This window comes from Coturnix japonica, chromosome 6 (assembly GCF_001577835.2).
Source record: "Coturnix japonica isolate 7356 chromosome 6, Coturnix japonica 2.1, whole genome shotgun sequence".
NCBI classification, from domain to species: Eukaryota; Metazoa; Chordata; class Aves; order Galliformes; family Phasianidae; genus Coturnix; species Coturnix japonica.
In genome coordinates, this window is record NC_029521.1 from 16907880 (window position 1) to 16930936 (window position 23057).

At 39.8% G+C, this 23057-nt stretch overlaps 1 long non-coding RNA gene across 1 annotated transcript; it reads left to right on the plus strand.

Annotated features, from left to right (window-relative positions):
* The first annotated feature begins 7021 nt into the window (after window positions 1-7021).
* LOC107315938 lies at window positions 7022-20064 on the plus strand. Its single transcript, XR_001556123.2, has 3 exons — window positions 7022-7034; window positions 9641-9642; window positions 19990-20064. It is a non-coding gene; the product is annotated as an uncharacterized LOC107315938 (long non-coding RNA).
* The last annotated feature ends 2993 nt before the right edge of the window (window positions 20065-23057 follow it).

Below are 23057 nucleotides of genomic sequence, written 5' to 3' on the forward strand. Positions count from 1 at the left end.
TAGCAGAACTCTGGCAGAGAGAAGAGCATGAATACACATTTGGGTATTAAATTAAATGTATTGAATAATACAATTTGTGTATACTTCATTTGCACCTTTTAAAGAATTTTCTTTGGAGAGAAGATGGTGCAATTCCTCTGTGTGGAAGAAAGATGCTTTCCCTCACTTGTGTGAATTCAGCTTTAAATTAATAAACTTAGAAAAATAAGCCAAATACATTTGGGGGGAATTCTAATATCCATGAATGTTAATCTACTGTTTGAAGTGTTCCAGTCTGGAGTAAACATTTCAGAGTATATTCTAACCATCTATACCATAGTTCCATAGATCCTGAATTGTAAGTAGGCAAAAGATTCTCTATGCCTATAGTTGCTTCCTATGTTTTCCAGACTTGCGAAGTCAGTTCGTAGCATGATATTTTCTGTTTTATATCCTTTCGGAGTACGTAGTATCTTCCACTTAACTTCAAATGGCAAATCAGCCTGACGAAATAACATTCATGCAGCTCTTCATTGACGGTCCCTGATCCAACAGCATCATCATGCTGGCTGCAATTTGTTTTATTAGTGTCCTGAATGAGAATTTAATCCCTTCAATCATGCTCATTGCTTGACACTGCACTCCTCTTTCTCATCTGTCCTTCAACATTCAAATGCGGACATATAAAAGACTAACAAAGTCTGATGGGGGCCCAGAAAGACCTCCCACAAGAATAATCTGACCATCTCTACAATTTGGTCTTCTTTCCCTAAGTAGAAATAAATGCATTTGTCAGGAGATTTTGTTTAAGGTTTTTCAAATAGGCCAGTTTTACACTTTGAGGTCTTTCATCCTTCTGGCCAGATGTTCTGTTTTCTCCTACGTGTGGTTTAGTTATCAGCCTAGAATGACCTTTTTTCAGGACTAGAGTTGACTCTTCATGGCTGGAAAGAGCGCATCAACTGAGACACTTAGGTGATAGGTGGGTGTTCTGCATTTAAAACCAAGTGTCTTGCTGGAAGCATAATAAGTACACAACGGAAGTCGTGGCACGTCTTAACAATGGGCTGTACTGTAGGCATATTCTTTCTTTGCCCTTCCTGGAGTTTTGTCTGCCTTGTTTCCACATTCAGCAGAAAGTTCAGCGCAGCTTGCTCATCCTGACCCCTATCTTGTTTCTTCTTATAGTTTGTTTTTTTTGAACCCCATCAATAAGTGTCCTGTTTTAGCAGGATTGTTCGTCCCATTGTGTACCTTGCTCTTGCTGCAGTGAATTTACATTCCATCATGCTGATTTGAATGACAGTTTGATTGCTTGTCATTGAATCATCCAAATAATGCTGTGAAAACCAAGAACCTACAAGGTAAGTGCAGGATAGGAAAGGATGCTGAATTTCTTGTGGTCTGATTTCTTTATTCATCGAACTGTACGGAGGAATAGTGGAAATATCTTCAGCACTCGACATTCTTGTGTGAATCTGCATGGAGAATGTAATGTTCTCTCCTAATCAATGCAAAAAATGTCCGCATTTCAATAATTTTCTTCCATCTTTTGGTGGTAAAAAATATAGGAAGTAAACAAGTATAACAGTGGGCTTTTCTTGTTGGGATTTGCTCCTTCTGTGAATATGGAGAACGGAATATTTTGGGGTGTTTTCTCTGTAATAGGGCAGCTCTCTATAGACATGGAAATACTTGAGCTTCCTTGGGGTTTGATTTGCGCTGCGACAGAAGAAAAGTCAAGATATGAACGAGAAGTGTGTACGTGGGGTGCACGGCCGTCTGTATCCTTGTGCGCCCACACGATGGCGCTGAAAGGCCCTTTATGACCTTGTCACAGCCATTTTTTTTTCCCCCCCTTTTTGGTTTTTTTTTTTTTTTTTTTTTTTTTTTTTTTTTTTTTTCTTTTTTTTTTTTTTTTTTTTTTTTTTTTTTTTTCCCCCCCCCCCCCCCCCCCTCTCCTAGGCGGCGGTCAGCAAGAGGCGCTTCTCGCTCCCTTTGCTAAACACCACCCACAGCGATACCGCGTAGCTGGGTTTCACAGATGCGGTGTCTGCTGGTAGTGTAACCCCTTTCACCCTTCCTGCTATTTCGTGTCACCTGTGGTGAGCATCTCTACGCAGTCGGCATTCAACGCTGTCTCTACCCTTTTGGCGCGCGTGAGCTTACCTTTCAACGCAGCAGCTGGGCACGAGCCCGATTGTAGGAGATGTACTGCACATGAGTTGTGTCAGAATGGTGGTCAGCACTTGTTGAACTTCTGTGCTATTTCCTCTACTTAAAAAGGGACTGAAAAGCACATAGCCAAGTTCATCTGAACCGCTTACGGTCAAAAGTTTGGCTGCCCTCTGCATGCTGTAACCCAGTGTCTACATTGCTTGAAGTTTTTCCAGTTCTTTTGCATGTGTTCAGAAAATACAACTGTTTGAGCAGGTGTGCTAAAAGCTCTGATTTTCACATGTTTTGCTGTTATTGCTATTCAGCTGTGCTCATGGTTAGTGAATGTAGTGAAGCTGAGCTTCATTCAGCACCTGTGACTTACAGCTGATTCAGTACCACAGCCCACTTCCAGGTGACTTCGTCAAGGACCGCTTGAAAATCTTCAGTGGTGTAGCTTCCCCTATAGGAGAATGTCTTAGAGAGAGAGGAGCGTCAGTGTTGGCCTAAGTCTCCTACTGAAGTCAGCAGGAATTCTTGCTGCTAATTTTACTTGGAGCAGGTATGTGAATGTTGTGTGCTTTTCCAAGGTGGCTACTGCTTGTAAAGCTGGGTGTGCAAGATGGAAAGCAGTCTAGAAACTGAATTGTTAGACCTCTAATGAACACCCACTATTGCTCCTCAGTACATCTGTAACAGTCCTTAGGACATCCTCTTGAAAGCTCTCTAAGTGCAGATTTATTGCAGAAAAATGCATATTTACAGAAGTGGCATCAGTTATGCCTCTACATTCTACTAAGTTTGTACAAACATCCTTCACTCAAAGTGAAAACCTGCCTGTTTGTCAGAAGCTCTCAGGAGACTTTCTCGCAGGCTCACAAGCTAAGCCTTTATGTTTGTTTCAGCTGTGTAGTCTTATGCACACACAAACCTTGCAAACAAAAACTACAGCAAAAGACCTGCTCCTTCAGTTGTTTAGAGCTTCTTAGATGTGTTTCTTTTTTTGCTGTGATTTGGAGCCTCTAAAATGATCTTTCATTGTGAGCCTCCACTGCCAACCCGGTCCACACAGGGTTTGCCCTGAAATGGCAGCTGCTGACACTTTAAAAGTGCTGCCAACTGCTTGGAGACAGGCTGGGAGTCAGTTGGTGGGTGGTGAGCAATTGCTTGTGTATCACTAGTTATGTACACGTGTATGTATGTCATGATGGTTATCTGAGGTCCTTTTCCTTTTCTCAGTCTTCGTAAACAGTTTTATTTTGACATATGAGTTCTACTTTATATATATATATATATATATATATATATATATATATTTATTTATTTATTTATTCTCTCCCCCATTCCACTGGGAAGGGAGTGGGGGGTGAATGAACAAACACCTGTGTAGTGCTGAACCACCTACTGGCTTAAGCCACAATAGATGACTTCTGAAATTCTAACATTTCCAACTGCTTGAAGTGTGCTCTGTGTAACTCCTTCTCATCATAAATGTGGTGTCTCAGCATCACTTCATGTCAGATGGGAGAGAATGAAAATACTGGGAGAAAAAGTGGAAAAGGACAGGTGTGCTATACATTAAGATAAAGCATTGTACCTTATGAGCAGGTACATCTTGGAGATCTCACTGAAAGTGGTGAATTTTGGCCATATTTGGAGAAAGCTGTTTAGTAATGCTTTCATGTGCATATGGTTCATCAAGAAAGATGAAGGTATTCTTGTCATCTGTAGTTGCTAGTCTTAAAATAGCATTTCCAATTGGATGTTTGCCGCAAAATAATACTAAAATGATTATGCAGGTTCTGTGCAAAATCCCAAATACTGTTCCCTCCCTCAGTGAGCTTCGAACCTTTAGATGCTGTTGGATGAATTAGCTGAAAGGTTCTCAGCTGGCAGTATGTCCTTGTGTTGTCTCCAAGTCCAATAGTTCCTATAGATTCAATTGCTCAGGAGGTAAAAACATGGATGAAAGCCGACTTGGGTGAATATTTGAGAGTTTGATGGGAGTGAATTGCCTTAAAAGCAGCTGGTGATAGAACAATATACTGATTGTATTTAAAAAAACCCACAATCGTACTATTTGTTGCTGTGCCGATAAGCTTTCTCCTTGCTTGTAGGCTTGTGAGATCCAGGTTTGCAGAAAACAATCTGTGAAAAATCATGGGAATCATGTGGTTTTATGCTCAGCAATCTCATTAAAAACTTGAACTGACTTTTAGAAGCTTTTCTCCATGGTGTTAGCTGGACAAATCTGCATGTGGATGTCAACATGGAGGCTTTTATTGACCTGGAGTAGAAAACAGCATTCGTACCTACCAGGTGAGATGGGCAGCTACTGCACAGGTACACAGAAGAAACTGATGGAAGCATAAGTACTTGAAATCACCCTCCCTCCTATTTATTGACCTATGTATGTGAATGCCGTGCATGAATGCCTCATAGCCAGATGTCAAAATGGAACAATGCTGCCTGAAGTGGTTGGTGACAATATGGAAGACGGTTCTGATTAGCTGCAGTTTGCAAATTACTTGCAAATATTTCATATCCAGAAGACTGCAATTTATCAGCCATGCGATATTGGAGGCAAAGTCATTGCAGGGGATGGGAGTGATCTACTTTTGTTACCTGTGGTTCATTTCACGTCAGGATTCTAGCGTTAAGCCTCCGCGAATCCGACCTGGTCCAGCCGGGGCCCATTTAACTCCACGTTCACACCAATATGGTGAATAGCTAAATGGCGTTTTATTGTGCGTGTTAACGGTTTAAATAAGCCACTATCTACTTTGTCTACACCCCTTCTACATATGCATAACTCCTTCTACATATGCATAACCGAGCAGGGGAGGGCCTATCGCGTTACATCCCGAGTGTTCATGCACGCCTAATACAACATACTTGTTCCAGAAGCTGTTAATAGAGCTCTCGTTGCTACTGGGTACATCATGATATACACTTAATTACACTACTTTTCAAATGGTATTTTTATTATGAGAACAGCCTCATTGCTGCCTGCTGCTGCATGGGAAAAGTAGTTGCACACTTGGTATAATTATATGTGGTTCTCTGCTGCAAAACTGACCTTTTACAAAATGTCACATGTGGTGTTTGGTGAGTCTCAGGCTTGCCTAATTTCTGTGCATTTTCGTAAGGCACAGCAAGTGCAGAAAACAGGTTGCTTTGTTTAGGGAAAAGAAAAACCAACCACAAATGTTTAACCACAGTTCTATCAGTTTCACAACCCCTGGCACTTAAGCACTGTGTCTTAAAGTATCTCAAAAAGCTGTTGACTTTTGAAGGCTCTGTTATCACCAGGCTCCATCTGAGCTTAGGCTTTGCTGAGTGGCAAGGGCAAGAGGCACCATTACTGCATCGCTTTTCAGCACAACTCTTTTGCTGCTCAGTATTCCTCTGAGCCTTTTGGAGCTGCTGAGAAGCTAGAAGTCTTGGTTTGCTTTCAGCAGTCCAATGAATAATTCTGAAACAGGGGAAATGATTGCTTTGTGGGCAGTCTGTGTGCAGGGTTCTTTGGATGTCAGACTTTCCAAGAAGTTTAGCCAGCAGAGGCACATTATCCAAATAATTATATTTGAGTAATCTTTGTTTTCATTGAAGTTATTTTCAAGCAAATTCTGGAGGAAAGGCATTGAGCTCAATTCATGTCATCTTTTCAAGCACATGATAAACATGCAGAATGATGATGAAAGAGGAAAATTCTCTTATATACAGATTGTGCCAAAAGACAAAGTACTTCATAAGTCAAACACTTTGGTGTTGTGGGAAGTACATATCTATGTTTCAGTGTGAGATATATATCTTTCCTGCAAGCTGTATTTCCTAAACTTTTGTGATTTGTGTAAAATGAATTATTCTACTTGACTCAAACATGTTTGTAGTGCATAATTCCTATATAATTTTGAAATTTACAGTTTACTTCAGGAAAAAGGTTTGACAACCTGTGCAAAACAACCTTTCTCATCTCTGCTGTTGTGTTGTTACTGCTGTCAAGGAAAATACTTTGTTAGAAGTTAATATTTTACTGACAAAAACAGAGGTGGGCCCTGACTGCTGTGGTTATGCACTCCCTGATTGATAAGGAAGGTGAAGTTATGGCTAAAAGATATCTCTGTAATTAGGGAGTCTTCCCACACTGTGTAAAGCTTAGATGTTGCATCAAATTATACTTTACTGCATGCATTTAAGTACTGTGATTAGTACTGATTTTCACTTTTGCCTCACTGCCTTTTATTATTTTGATTTTTTTCTATTCTTCCTCTGTGCATGGTTTTTCTGTTCCATACAATATTGTTGCTTAAAAGATGTTTTTAATGTCAATCATTCAATTTCTTCTCCCTTTCACAGAGATAAATGCTGTACTGTGTAATGGTCTCATGCAATTTTTCTCTCGCTTTCTGTCTCAAAACACTTTCATCTGAGCAAAAACTATGCACAATTCCAAGGGTATGTTTCCTGATTCAGTCCAGACGCTTCAAAAGTTATCAGCATTATAAGGTAAGACAAAATTGCTTGGAATCAGTAGGTAGTAGGGAGAGGATGTGATGTTTGACAGAACTTTGAAACACACGCAGTCAATACAGCTATGTCTTAGCACTACCAGTAAGGGCTTGCATTAAGACATGAAAGAAGTGGGCTGCAGTGGCATTATTGTCACGTGGAGGAAGGGCTGTCCCTCCACCTTGCAGCCTCCAGGGCAGCAGTCAGCACTTTGACATGGTGCCCAGGGCACCACTATCACCAAGTGTGGGTGAAGGGGAAAGATGGAGCTCTGCAGGTGCTCTGTCAGTCCCCTGGCAATTCTCAGCCTTCCTGGGGAACTGCTGTAGTGGTGGGGTCAAGAGGAACCCCCCCATACACTGATTACTTATTACACTCAGCAGGATGTACAGTGTCAGTTGGATTGTCCATTAATATCCTACTGTTTTCTAATGTACCACAAATTCCGCCTCCCCCCGCCCCCCCTCTTCTGAGTTTCCCATTCACTACAGCAGGAATGGGCTGATGACCCTTAGTTCTCTCTGTCATCAGTGTTTTATCTTTTATCTTTCAAAATATCAATGATATTGATATTTTATTGATTTTATTTTTACCTTTACTGACGGGTCTCATTGCTAGAGAAAACACAGTAACACTTTTTAATTTTTGTTGACAAATACTTTTTCCAGTTTTTGTAAACATTTAGTTTAAAAAGATCTAATCATTTAAAGCAAAATCAGAGAATCATATGCAGTGAGGCTCTAAATTAAGTGAGATTTTTGGCTTGTTAGTGTCAGATGACTGACTATTTATTACCACCTGGAAAAAAGTGAATTCAATTTAAATTATGGGTGGAGAAATTCTGAATTACTTTTTACATTGCTTCCCTTTGACAAGTCTTTCTCTTGTTTATTGACATTTTTGCCTTTCATTAACTCAAAACATGAGCCTGTGTGAGTGGGATTGGTTTGGTGGTGTTTTGGAACAGTTATCGTAGAAGCAGTGATGGACAGGAAAACAAAAGTATGTTCAGAACTATGGCATGGTAGGACATGGTGTACTTGGCTTTTGGACTAGCAGAGCAGTGCTGCAGAGCATACTGATATGAGATGTACCAAGTTTCAGATTTTAGGTCATGACATTTTTCCTTACTTCACAGCTTTACTTTTCAAGACTGATTCAAAGACATGCATGCTAAGGGCTAAAACAACAAGTGGAGACTTGTCATTGTTGCGAGCTCACGTACCATTTTGATAGAGTATCCTTCCCTGGCTTGGAAGGTAATCTAATCTGTAAATTGAATTGGAATGAATTGCCCATGTGATAAATCAAATTTCTATATTAGCTGCCCTATTGTTCAAGCTGCCCTGACTGACTGATAACTGGAACGTGCCAAAACCTGTTCTTAAAGGCATTGCTATCTGACTGTGTTGGCTTCCATAGAAATTTGCCTGCTATCACTCTGCGGCATCCTTAGAGCCTGTATTCTGAAGCAAACACCTCAGGAGATAACAATCTGTGAGTTCTGAGTGAAAAGTGAGAAGTCTGCAGCTCTGAGTCTGCCAAAGCAACAAAAAAATTGCTGTTTCACGGGCACTCATCAAGCAAAACACTGAATTAATGGCTGCCGGTATCAGAGATTCATTTTATTGAGAGCAGGAGCTGAAGAAGCTCTCAGCAGCTACTACTGAGGGCGAGGTCTCTTAGCAGAAGCTTAAAGACTAAACTACCTTGGGTGTTTTAGCTACTTTCTCATCAAGGGCTGCTGAGTCTCTGCAGTGCTTCCTCGGGGTACTCCAAACAGCAAAGGGCTTTTAAAACACATGAATAAAACTGCGTTGTTTTTGGCCTGCAGCCTTTAGAGAACAACACCATTTTCTTGACAAAAATCACCTCTACAAGTCTGCCTGCACACGTTCAAGTCAACTTCCTCCCGTTCTCAGGAATGGCACCAGCAGTTTCAGCATCAGAGAAACCTCCTGGAGCTCCCTCAGTATCCGGAGAGAGCAAACCAGCCTGGCAGAATCTGTGCTCATCTTCCTCCCAGCTCTCATCTGTGTTCTGTCAAGGCTGCTATCTGAAAGCTGTGAGCTTGCACACAGAATTGAATGAAGGGAACTAGGAATGGGATGAACTTGAGGGCAGAAGTCCAAGGTGGTATTATCTAGATTGCCCATCAGCACAAAGATTTTCTAACATCGGTGTTGCCTGCCACCTGAAATAGGAATAAGCTGCTTTTTCAGGCTGTTCAGACGTGATGCCTGTCAGAGATGTTACAATGAAAGCATAGAAGAGTAATGTACCCCCAGGAAGGATGATTTTTCACTTTAACAGTATTTGCAGTCAACTTTGCAGCAAATAACCTTCCAGAAATGCCCCGTGTTATCTGTCTCTCTGAAAGGTTTTTCTCTCACACAACACAAACTACAGAAAATATCTAGATGTAGGCAGCTGTCACAGAGTTATCTAGACCTATCTGTGCCCATGACAGGGGAACAGCTGGGCCATGGGTCTAATAAGTGGCATTGTAAATAAATGAAATTTATGTTCTTGTAAAGAAAACCTGAGAAATCAGTTTCCATTTGTTTTTATCTTAGAGATTCCTACCTCTCCAGGAATCTGTGTGAGTAAATACAACCATGTATGAATATAAAAATTCTCTTGATCAAGAGCTCTAATTCTGAGCATAATTTTAGTCTCTGCAGAGAAAAAAACTAAGGAATTGTTGCATGCTGTACTTCAGCCATATAGTCTTCCAAAAATAGGAGGTAAAAATTAAGGTAATTATTTCCTTAGAAAGGTCAGTTCTTGGTAACTACTGATGGTACTCTTCAGTGTCACCCACTTTTTTCTCCACAGGCACCAGGCATACTAAAATAGGTGGAAAGAATGTTGCCATGGATAACTGCTGTATGATCTGCCTTGATAGCTGCCAGGCAATAATTAATTTTCATCTTGTGAATTTTTTTTTTTTCCATCCAGAAATCTGAATTGTCTCATAGAGGAATTTCAGTAGTGGTTTCTCATTTGAAAAAAACAAAAACAAACAAAAAAAAAGTAATATGTTCCTCTTTATTTCTCAGTGGTCAATAGCTACCTGGGCCCTGAATGTTCCATGAGTTTTGGGAAGAGAAATGGAATAATTGATAAGAGTTCTAACTGCCTGCTCAGTCTTCCTGGACTCTTAATCTTGCTACTTGCCTCAGGAGTTATGTGGGTTGAACTTTTCTTCCCCTCAGATACCCTACTGAATTAATCTGGAAATACAGCAAGCAGACAACAGGTGAGCCTTGGAATATTCATGAATGCCCAAAGCAAATTCTTCCTAACTGCTATCTTCAGCATTTGGCAAAGAGTTTTTGGTATCCTAAACAAATTAAATTGTGTGCAGTCCAGCAAAGCCCCCTTATTTGATTTAAACTGACCATAAATCAAGAGCTGTCTGCTGAGCTGCCTTCTAACAAGCATGCGGAAGGTGGGAGAACTTGTATTCACTTCTGAAAAGAGATAGCCTTCTTTCAAAGGCAGCCTTTGCTTTAGTTGTAGGAGACTTAAAGAAAAACAGAAGCAATGCTTGCTCACACTTGGCTGGATATGTGCTCTGTCATGGTGTTTGGGGATGGAATATTTATGTCCCTTGTACCTGGTTTCTCCTTGGCCCTGCCAACAAGCAGCTGGAGCAGCAGAAACGACAATGATAAACTAAGGGCTTGTGTGGATCTGAGATGGATCTAACAACTGCTCCTAATGGGGACTTCATTCACCTTAACTTTGCAAGAAATTCTCTAGAAAGGATCGAAGGCCTTGACTTCATGTAAGCCAGTTTGATCTTCCTTTTAGAACTTGTACTAACTGATAAACCAATAAAATCATGATGTAAAGTAATGTACTTGGTAAAGAGACAGCAGCTTAATTTATCTTCACATGGATCTATGTATGACTTTTTTTCTTTTTTTGCTTAATTTCCCTTACTGACCAATGTGTGCTGAGCTGCGTACCTCAATAAGTGTTCTTCCCTCTGAAAACTTGTAATGTAGGAGGAAAATCCATCTCTGAGTCAGAAGGTGCAGTGTGGCACATCATCATTTGTCTTCTTCAGCATTATTTGTAAATATTTTAACTGTGTTAATTAAAACTCCTAGAAAAACTACTAGGCTATTTTGAAAATCTTATGGTGGTGACCTTGGGATTCTGATTTCTTTTAATGAGTGGAATGAAGGATTCTTGTGCTATAAGGAGTTGATCTAAAGCAGCTTATGGGTAGAATTTTTTCAGTTTTCTTTTAATTCAGATCTTATGGAATTCCCATTCACCTTTCAGGCTGCTTCAGTCTCAAAGATGGTAAATAAATTTATGTGTATATGCGTGTGCATATTTGAGGAAGAACAGGACTTTCAAACTCTGAAATCCATTGTGATAAGCAAATCTCTGCTCTGCCTGATTTGTTGCCATGATTTTACAGCTGCTCCCAGTTAAGCCAATTGATCACAACCCTTTTAACAACCTGGTGTCAGAGAGCACAGGTTAAGCTTAATTAAATTATGACTGCAATGCTATGCAGTATAGTAGGATCTTTCAGTGAGTTTCCCTCTATGTCATGGAAGATAGGAGGAAATAGACCGAACTCAGAAATGGGTTTAAGTGGATAAGAGAGTTCTGTTTTTCTTAAACGTCCACAGTTCCCATTTTATGGTATTTTGCTGTTTACCACTGAATTTGAGAATTATCATAGTGGGTGGTCTTAAGTCAATGATTGCAGGTAGAAACAATTATTTCCATTGAAAATAACAGGATTTGAACATTCCACAGAAGTGTTAAGTCCTGAGGAAGGGAGAGCTTGAAGTTTTGTGTACTGATGTTCCTTAGTCAGGCTTCAGCTGTCCTCAATGTCTGAACCATTGGTGCTCACCTGTGGTGTTCCAGGTGGCCAAAGCTGATTGCAAAGGAGTCTTGAATGCCTTTTTAGTGTGATATGCCTACATGGGCTGAGAAAGAAAAAACATTCCTCGTCCATTCAGTCCAAGCTGCTCTATTGCAAACTGAATCTTTGCTGCCTGTGCTGTCTCCCCCTCTGGTGAGATCCTGGTGCTGTTGGAAATGAGGGTCAGAGAATTAAATGATGTTTCTCTTGGATGCAATTCAAATGAGAAAAGCGCAATTCAAACAAATTGTGGCCAGATTTTAAAAATAAATAGAGTAGCTGTTTGAAGGCACAAGCAGTGCATGATTTGTCTCCATAACATGAAATTGGTTTTGCTGCTGCTTTTTCAACTGGTCCCTTGAGTGCTTTTGGATTCATAGCAGGCCTATTCTGCTGGTTTTGCTCTTTATTTTCTGCACTGTTCCCTTGAGGATATTTCCTATTTCTGTGCAGGAAATGTGTAATATCTCCTGCCACGGAGTGAAGGCCTGAAGGGGGATCAGTCTGCTCCTCACTCCATGCTTTTTGGTGGGGAGGGGACTATGCAGAAGCTCCATCATGCTCTGCTCAGGTTGCAGGTGCAGAACTCTGCTACTTCCCAGCTCAGTTTTAAGCGCTGAAGGATTTTCCAGTATTTTGGAGGAGTATCTGATCTGTAAACCAGATAGCATTATTCTTATTAACAATGTAATTGGTCAAACATGGGGCAATTTACAGAAGTGTTCCATACCTTTCATCTGATGTCAACTGCTACAGGCTTGCCAGGCAAGCTCTCTTAGTAGGGGGAAAATGACACTCAAATTCACTCCGAGCCACTTAACAGTTTCTCTTTGCAATTGAAAGTCTCATGAAACGTAAATTATCATCAGGCGAAAAGTCCTCCATCAAAGTGCCTGTAGGATTCTCAGAACAACTGCAGTTTTAAGCCATTTGTGTGGCAGTAGCACACAGCAACATGACATTGCTGAATGTTTTAAGGAGGGAGTTTATAGGTATTTGACTGCATGACACACTCCTATGGCATAGAAGGCCCTGAGGAGGCTTTCTCCTGTGGACTACAAATAGAGCTGAAGTTTGTTATTCAGTAATGTGTCTGAAAGTCATTGCAACAACTGCTAAATATCCTCTCCCATCCTCTACATGGCAACAAAAAATGTCCTGGAGAAATGGTAAGAGGAATGGCAAATCCCCCAAAGTGGCTGTTAGTGGAAGATCACTGAACAGCAGTTCCCATGAAATGGCAGTGAGTAGCTCTAGCTCTGGTACAAGTCAGGACTTTCTATGAATGGCAAGAAGAGGTAGTAAGAAAATAGCCACCACCTTTTTCCCCTTAAAATTATTAACTTTTTCTAAAACATTACTCTGGAAATGGGAAAACTCATTTCTTGATATCATTGGGCCTTCCTGCAAAAGAAGCCAAACACAAGTGGTTTTGCTTAAGGGATGCTACAATGGCTTATTTTAAATACTTTTCAGAGAAATCTGAGACTGAGGAGGGACTGACCAGTCAGATCCCCACAAGAATCCTTTGGCATCCTTTTGCTTTAACTAGATGCAGGGGAGCAGTTAGCTGTATGTAAGTGGAGGCTGTTTGCAGCTGTGTCCTTTGCTGTACTTGCAATGTTGCTGCAGGGCAGCTGTGATGCTATCATAGGTACTACAGGGGAGGAGGCAGAAGTCTACAGACAATACGCTTCTGTGACATTAATCCTGAACTCATCACAGTTTCTGAGCAGCAGTGCACTCCATGCATGTCTTCTCTGCCCAATCCAACCTCCTGCTTCTCCAAGGCTCTTCAGTCTTTCCAACGTATAAATCAGAAACCGGTTTCATCTGCTGAGGTTTGCAGCCATTATTTGTACATATAATTTATTTTGTCTGGAAAACAAAGCCTTGGCTGCATTAACAAGTACAGTAAAAATGAGATGATGAGGCTCTTCTGAGTGACATTATTTTATATTAAGAATTCTCTGAGTTGTAGTTTGAGTGAAAGATGTCTTCTAAAGTGCCTGAAATAGCAACTATTATTGGGTAAGTAACAGTGCTTTTGGAAGTTTGTGATTTCACAGCCAGGAATATTGTAGGCATCTGTTCCCTGCTGCCATCAAGATATAGCCAGGGATAATGCTCGCAGTGACTAAATCCTATAACAAATCCAACAATTTGGGGAACTGCTACTAAAAGAGGTTATTTCTCATGTAAATCGGTTTGCTTTCTGTGTCAGTGACTGTGCTATAATCTTTCTAGGTAAAGTTTTCCCTATTTAAGGAAATCTGCAATTAGCGTAACTCTCAAAGAAATTCACTTCAAAGGCTTTTGTGGCAGACAGAAAGAGAAAAATAACATAATTTGCTTCTAGTTTGTGTTTTTATGGAGTTTACAAATGAGTGAGCATGTGTTCTGTACAGGATGGCAGCAGAGGATATGCCAGGACCAAAAAACACAACATTCCTGCCTTGTAAGACCTACTGCAATACTGTCAATAACTGTCAAGAGGACTTTTCTGCTTGAAGTCAGAAACTTGTTAGAAGGTAAGTATGTAACACAAATATGTCACTGAAAACTTATCTGAAGAATAAAAAGTAAGACATATATTGGTAGATAAAATTTCCTCTACTGGTCTTGTGGAGAAGAACTACCTTCCTTTTTCTTTTTCCAGTTTGCAAAATTATGGATCAAGAAAGGGAAAGGTAACTATTTATTTCCACTTCCTTAAAACTGTGGTTATGTAGGGAGCAAGATGGAGCTTTTGGGGTCTTGTTTTTAACATACTTTAAAATTCAAAATCTTATATAAGTTGACGATGTTCTCTTTTACTCCTAAAAACTCCCTGATTTTCTCCTAAATTTTCTATAGATTGCCTCCATCTTCTGGAGGCCATCCAGAATACAGCAGGGAAGCCAGGCTGTGCTAACCCTTCTGCACTGCCTGCAGAATCATATACTGAGGTAAGTTGATTAAAGGTATTAGTGTTACTGCAGGTGTAATCTGAGGCAGTGAGGTTGTACAGGTGTTAGTGATGATTACTGAGCTGGAGATTGGTGGCAGCAGAAGCCAAAAGCTTAATAGGTCTGTGGTGTGGAGGTATTTTGTTTTGTCTGATTTGTGTGGTTAGGAGTGATGGAGGAAGGTTTTGGAGTGCAGGTGAGGGTCTGCACTGCTGCAGGCGAGTTTGGTGCTCTGACTGCTGAAGGCCTTGCTGGAACTCCTACAGATCCAGTCCTCTGTAAGGTAAGTGCTTGGTCAGCATTTAAGTTATCATTGCTGTGATGATTTCCTTCTTTATTTCTAATTAAATCTTCTTTTTCTCATGAGATTGTTATTTTGCCTTATGCTCAGGGTTCTCATTTGTGAAGTATTTTGCTGCTTGTCTGGGAGGCTGCTGAAGTGACTTGTGTTGTAGGCTTTATCTTTTTGTGGTGCAGAGAGAGATAAAAAAATACCAAAGGCTTTTCAGATTCTCTGATCTTTCTTTAGCCTGTGTTTTGTGAAGTTTTTTTGTTTTTTTTTTTTTCTCTGTTTCAAAGAGTGTTCTGCTTCCATAAGAACTGAAATAAGCACTTTCAAAGAACAGCTATTTCTGTAACAGGTGAGAGGACTGAATGCTTTTCCTATTCTGTTGGGTTGCACGATTGGTACCTTGGGAGGGATTACTTGACCAAGAAATCCCTGCAGTTTGTATTGATCTTTGGGATTTCATGAGAACAACGTATTCCTTGTCAATGCTCCAGGAAGTAGGTATTCAAATATGTTTGCTGGTAAATGTTGTAACACTGTTCCTATGTAAAAGGATATGAATTTAGCTGAATATTAAACAACATTCTTCGGTTTTTTCCCTTAATTGTAAGTAAAAGATCTTCTATATAGTTATTTAAAAAAAAAAAACTGAAGCACCTCTGTAATATAATGTGGGAAACAATGTTTTTGCCTTAGCACTCTCAAGCTGGATGGTTGTTTTGTTCTCTCGTTATGTTTAGCTCAGATATCTCTGCATTGTTTCTATCCAGAACACTAGAGATATTGAAGAATGGATTCTCTGTTATTGAAAACTTTCTTAATTTTTTTATTTTTGGGGGGAATGCTGGTTAAGTGATTTTATTTTGTGGGGCAGCCTGACTACAAAAGAGGTCTCCTGAAGCTCTTTCTAGTCAGCAAACAAGTCATTCTCGAAGAGCTATGCTATGCACAGGTATCTGTATTTCAGATTAAAGAGATTCTGGCACAAAATCTGCTGGCTGCTTCTGTCATCTAGTGTGCCCTGAAGTAGAGGATTCCCCTACTGTTTGTTTATGAGTGTTAATGCAATGGGGCTGCTTCTTAAAACTTAGGCCATTTGAGGAAGAAATTTCTTGTCTGGTTAATTTAAAGATGGTGAACACTGCTGGGCTGGGTAAAGCAGCTGTGTGCTGAAGCTGAAGAGACCTTGCCGGTTCCATGTCTCCTCACACCTGAGTCTGGATCACAGAATGTGATGTTAGGGCCAGTAAGGAGAGTGTACCCCTGCCAGGTTGTGTCACATAGGGGATAAACAAGGCTGCATGCTGGTTCTGAGTGCATACAACTGACCTTGGGGTTGAGTGAAGATAGATGCGGGGAGTCTGAGCAGATGAATGACTTAATGTGGTTACTGGTTTAGAACAAGAAAATGCGGGAATGGACTTGCAACAAATACTTTGCTCTGAGGGAAGCATGCTTGAACAACTCTGAAGCGTAAATGAGCTGGGGAATTGGAGGATCTACAGGTGACACAAGGTCTGGCTTCCTGTTAGGATCTCTGTCTAACCTGTTAATTTCATAATTCATTTGCAAGCTGACTGCGAGGGAAATAACAATTTTCCATCCAATGTGACATCCTGAAATCCCAAGGTGTTAGTTGAAACACATAATTTGCATGAAGGGTATAATTCCTCTGCCACTTTTCTTGCAAAAGTGTTACGGGAACTTAATTGCCAAATAGCAACTATGAGCTAGAAATCATAAAAAATGCAGTGGTAAGGGAAGGATGGCTCTGTCTATAAGTCATTCATATTCAACAAATAGCAATTTCTATTAGTAGATCTGTTTCCTATCACTATGAGCTCTGTTAGAACAAAGTAAGGTGCTTCTGTTTGATCTCTAAACTTAATTAACTATTGCCACTGTGATGACTCTGGATGGTACTTCTAGAAGCATAGAAGTCCTCTTGGGTGCCACTTAAGGAGACCAGCATTGAAAGAGGGAAATATTTCTTCTTGAGTACTACTGAACTCAGGATACTGTACTAAATATCAACTGGCAGCCTTAATTTGCAGTTAATAAAGCTGTTTAGATAAACTTTTCGGGGGATGGAGTGGAGAGTATTTTTAAGTGAAAGTTCTCACACATGGATTAGTAAATGTATCCTGCAGATCATAGCTGTGTATGAGATTAAGTGCAGATGTGTGGGTGCTGTAACCTTGTTCCATCAAAGTCTCATTGGAGTGGGTGTGAAGCCTCCTCCCAGGCCCATGCATTTAAAAGAAGCTGCTAACAGCACTCCTTTTCTGTGTTCTGGCAAATACAGAATATGAGTGTTACGCTGAGCTGTAACTGAAGCTGTATTGGTTACGCCTTGCAGCAGGTCTCAGTACTGCCTGCTCATTCTCAAGGGCAGGAGAATTTCATATGCAGGCACCAGGCATTTAAGGAGCAGCTGTGATTTGGGGGCTGAATGCCTGGTCTGTATAGATACATTCGCATCTCTGAAACATCAATGAATGGTTTGGTTTGAGTTGCAATGTTGAATTTTCTGTAGAGCCTGCTGGTTTGTTGGTTTTTAAGTCTTCAAGGCAGCAGTGGTTTAGCTTTAGCACAGGGAATGAAGCTGAGAAAAAGATGAGGAGGTCACTGTTCCAGTTGTTCAACTTCAGATCTCACTGTGCTTGTAGTTGTCAGGTGATCAGGTGCACCTGTTGTTGGAGAGCAGGTGGGTACATTCACAACTTGGCTCATTCTTACTTGTGTGTGTTTCTTATCATAGAACAAGGAAAGTTGCTCGTCCCTAATTCCTCAGCTGTTCCCCTTCCCCCCCCAGAACTCTCCCCTTTGCCCTGATGCATCAGAAAGCACATGCTGAAGCCATGTTTTTCTCAGAAAAAACCACCCTGTTTCTATTCTGGCTTGCTGTATTTTAAGCATTTGATACTGATATGGCAACAGTTTAGATCACTCAAGGAAAATTAACAGAATCAGCTAAGGAAATACTTCTTAAAAGCTTATTCAAAAGTAATTGTAACAAAAAAATCTGGAAAAGTCATTGGTCAGTGAACAGCAGACCATGGAATGGCACTGCTGGAAAATGGTTACTACTCAGTATTGAAAGGGTAATTTGCATTTGGATAACAGCAAATTATATTACTTTTTCAAAGAGATGAAGTGATTACACACCTGTCCTTTCTTAATAGAAAAATGAAGCAAGTTCATAATGATTAGGTGGAGAATTTAATATTCTCTAATTTGAATATTTTGAATAACTAAGGTATAAAAGTTCATCCAAACAATGAAATAGATTGTTTGGGATCTAGGATATATATATAGTACATGCCAGGTTTTTAATATGTTTTTAGCAGAAGGAGATTTTTTTTCCTCTCAACTGTGGGGAAACTTATCTATAAACTTACACAATCAAATCCTTTCTCTCATCTTGCTCCAAAAGTACATGTGGCGTCCTGTATTTATGTCCTTCAGGTTCCCGTTGTATTGCTCAAGACCATCTTGGGTAGATGTAAAAATGAGTGGCTGACTTGCCTTCCTTGACAAGGCAGCTGTGTTCACTGTTTTTTACTGGCGAATTCACCATACTTCCTGGAGGGCCATGTCCTCGGTGTATTCTGTGATCCAATTAGCTCCATCACTCTCAGTTTTTGAGAAAGCTGTAGTCTTATTTTTTCCTGAGGGTTTCACTCGTAATTTAACATCCTGTAGAGATTAATGCCTCAGTAATACTGTTTTGCTCTTTGCTCCAGTCTGGTAATTGCTCTTTTTGTTTTTCAGCAAAAATGTGCTAGATATTACTGTATTACGATTCACTGTTCCTAGATATAAATTTGCTGTTTGACTGATATATGCCAAAATATTTTAACAAAGGTAAATATTACCACTGAAGGAAAACAAATTCAACCATATAATTTCTTCAGCTACAGTACTATGTTAAACAAATCACCAGAGGTAGTTTATTGGGCTGTTCCATTAACATTAATTAAATATCTCAGAGAGGGACCCAGTGGACTTCAAAAAGGAATAAATCTTGAACTTAACAAACTTTTATGATGCAATAACCTTATTCCTTGTTTTGGGTTTTCTGTTTTCTGAGATGCTGAGATGAACTTTCACATGAACTGGTTTAGTTATTGCTGGTACAACTTATTCAAATGTTAATTATGGAATTAAAATAATTCTGGTATTTGGTTTGGCCTATGCATTTAATTCCAATGTTTTGGAGTATTTTGGCATTTATTAATGAAATTTAATTACTGAAAATGCATATTTTTAGTGCAGCGAGCAACATTTGTCCACCAAGAAAATACTTTCAAAAATGTCTCTAACTGAAGGAATGAAACCCAAAACATTTATGAAAACCCTGAGTTGAGTTTTCTGTCACTTCATGTAGATTAAAACCTACACAGAGAGAGAAGCAAATGTTGCCAAGGTAACTGTAGTATTCAAAACTCTCAGTTTAAGTGATGTTTGACCCTACTACTGCTACTTCTTTGCACTTTTAAATTACTTTTAAGATTAGCCTTTTCTAAAAACAGAACAAAAAGCAATCAAGGTTAGCACGATCTCTCTGTTTATGTCCTCTTCTGTTCTCTTCACCTGGATACCTGTATGTATCAGAAACTTCATATGATACGAGTGCTAATAGTCTGACAGGATTAAAAAGTCAATTGTACTGGTAATGTATAAGTAGAGATCTTCACTTACCTTTCACGTTTTCACATACTAGTGTATGAATTTATTACATATGTGGATTTAGTCAGATTTGTTAAAAAGGGTTTTAAGCAGGTGCTCTTCTAAATATATTTACTAAACAAAATGAATTTAAACACATTTTGGAAATGGGCATCATATTGTTTCCATCCTCTTTTGGGATGAGATTGCTCAGGTTCACATGAGAAACCCCATCTTGGCTTTCCATCTGCAAATGGGTGTTGCATAAGAACAAACACTGCATCTTGAGCAGTAGAGCTGATGGCAATGTGACTAGAGAGCAAACTTCAGCTGTGAAGCCAGGCAGCTAAGATGTGAAATGACCAAGACTGAAATTCTATAATTGAGAAAAGATACTTAATATGCAGTTGTGGGGGGACTTAGGGGTTCCTTATTGTGTCTTGCTGGTACTCACTGGTCCTCTGGCATAATAGGGAAGGTGATATGTGTGCATTTGCCCATTGAAGATGTTGAAGGATTTGAGGCAAAAGAAGCTAGCGCAACGACACATCATCAGTAGGGTAAAACTAACCTGTCTCACGACCGTCTAAGCCCAGCTCACGTTCCCTGTTAGTGGGTGAACAATCCAGCGCTTGGTGAATTCTGCTGAGGGCTGGAAGTTTTACTCTAATATCTGTGTGTAGGCAGGACAGGTACTGGATTTGAGAAGGGAAGAGCTCTGCCTAGGCTGATGCTGAGTTTATAGTTACTTTGACTATTCCAGCAGAACTCCCATGTCAACAGCAGAAGATTTACACAGAGCAAGCAAGCAAACACATTCTGGAGAGTTTAACTGGAGGTAAAAATGCAAAGTAAGAGCCTCCCATAGAGGGTGTACACATATTGGTAGTCAAGTTTTAGAACTTAAATATGTAACTGATCAGAAGCTGCCTCATTTGTGCTTGAAATGTGTATTTTTACAATGCACGCTCTCAGAATATTGCTGATACAAATGCACTGATTGTGTGTGATTCCTTTGATTATATCCTGTAAATTGCTCGTTTAGAACCATTCAGCTCTGTTTTGTCACTAAAGACCTTCTATCACCTGTGTTATGTCTGTGTATGTCATAGCTAATAGCGGGGGAAACATAATCTATTGTTTGCAGCAATGATGCATCCTCACTGACTATGAGACTTCAGTCTCTACAGAGCAGTGGAGGATCCGTGAATGTGATTCTCTGCCTGCAGAACTGCTGTGACTTTCTGCTGATAGAATAGGGCTGCTATCCTTCCAGGTGCTATAGCTCCATAATATCATGTGAAAATGTTCCTGTTTCACACTTGTCTTTTAAAATAACACTTTCAAAAATAATAGATAAGTGTTTTTATTAGTTACGTGTTTCTGGTCTGTGGTTCAGGCATCAGCTTCAGTTTTCCCTTGTGCTGTTTTCATCCTAAGTTGTGTTGCGCTGCCTGGTGAATTCTGTGTAAGCAATTTTGCTGAACCACGCTTCATTTAATCTAATGTAGTAATATAAATATCATTAAATGAAACTTACTCCATATATATTATCTCAACTTAATTATCAAAAACAGTAATTTGGAGTGTTTCATTAATAACTTCTGAGATTTAAAAAGAATAAATAAGGAGCATGACTATATAGTAACCAGTTTTGCATAGGAGTAGCTTATAAAATGATTTCTCTATTGTTAGTCATCTCTGAATTTCAATGAAGTCTTATTTGGGAAGGCTTTTGTTTTGGTTAAATAAATGCAATTTTGGTCTTACTATAGTAAGCGAGGAAACAAAATCTTTCCTTTGTCCTTCATGACATAAATAGCTCCATGCTTATATCCTCAGTGACTTAAGCTTTCCAATATAAGGGCTGCTCCAATAATAATGCTTCCTTTTATGCTTTTATTATGTTGACACACCACATCAGAGCCAGATGTTGGTGGTATGGCAGTAGAGGATGAACCCTTCTGCCAGTATTCTGTCACATTTTGACACTGTGTGACAGACTGCAGCAGAGGGGCAATCTGATTAAATGGTGTCAGACATGAAAGTGCGTCTGAAGCAAAGGTGTCACTGAATTTTTCTATGCAGAAAAAGTGTCACTACTGACATTCATTGATGTTTGCTGCATGCTTGTGGAGCAGAAACGGTGGACATGAGCACAGTGAGGCAGTGGATGGTGCATTTCAGCAGTGGTGATAGTGATATGAAAGATAAGCCATATTCTGGATGGCCATACACAGCTGTCACACCACAAAATGAAGAGTCTTGACCAACTCATCTATGTGAATTAGATAGTGGTGGTGACCCTTTGGAAAAAGTGTTTTATTTTTTGTTTTTTTTTTCTTTAGCTGAAAATTTGCTCTATCATCTAGCGTTACTGTGCTCTGTATCTGTTACACTTTTCATGGAATTAATAGGAGGCATTACTTTATGAGAGACCTGTGTCAAGGACCTTGGGTCCTTGACGTGTATGACAAAATTCTCCTTTTCCTGCCAGTCGCATGCATGAGCTGTAGCCTTAAAGGCCTTTGGGTGCTGCAGATTTCATATGTGAAGACTCTGCTGTGGTAGTTATCTCCGCTTCTCGGGGAGGGTGCTTCGTATAATTGTGTAATATATTATGTTGCCTCACATGCTGGTTAAGTGATATACTATCATAATTCTGGATTTTAGCCCTGATGAGTAAGTGCATCTCTTCAGCCAAGTAATACCTATTTATGATGCAATGGTTCAATTTTCTCTTGGCTTGGACTGTTTTATCTTCTCCAGTTCATATCCAGTCTGTGTTATATTGCACATTTCTCACAATTCTGTATTTAATCAATCTGAAACTAACCTTCAGAGCTCACTGCTTCATTGTCATGAGGAAAAAAATAGGAATGTTAGTCTCAGTGAGTAGATAGTTACTTATTTGTGTGTCTCAGGTCTTTCTGACAGAAATACAGGTTGAATATTGATTGCTTTAGGAATGAGAGTCGCACAGAAAAGACAAAGGCAGTGGGGAGAACAGGGTTTGTGTAGGTTAGAGATCTTGCTAGAAGCAGAGCAAACACTCCTGATATGGATGCTCTCTCAGCATCAAGCAGTCATGCTTATCTTGAGGAAGGGTGTAAGAGTTGGTTTCCCAGAGATCTCTCTCAAGCTGTTTTCCATTCCCACTACATAAATGACTTATTGCTCATTTACATAAACTTCACACTACTTTGCTGTGAAACTTAAATAGGAAAAGAAACTATTTGTACTGCAGTAAGATGGAACCCTGAGAGGCAGTCTTTTATTTTTCCTGTAATGACTTCTGCCTTTGTCATACAAAAATGTCACTGCTTGTGCTCTGCAAGACCCACAAGCAACGCTATTAACATAGTTCTGACTCAAATGGTAGCCTGTGGATTTGTGCCCTTTCTGGGAAGACTGGTAGGTTTTTTTTCATGCTGAGCTTTGTTTTCAACTCTTCTGAGAAATAAATGAGTGAAAATAGAACTAAAAATACCCATCAAATCTTTTCCCTCAGAGTTGTTCTGTCTACCACAATGCTCCGCTTCAATGTTCTCTCATGTTACTAGTACACTCTTAAGAGACTGTGGCCATATGATGTTGTTGT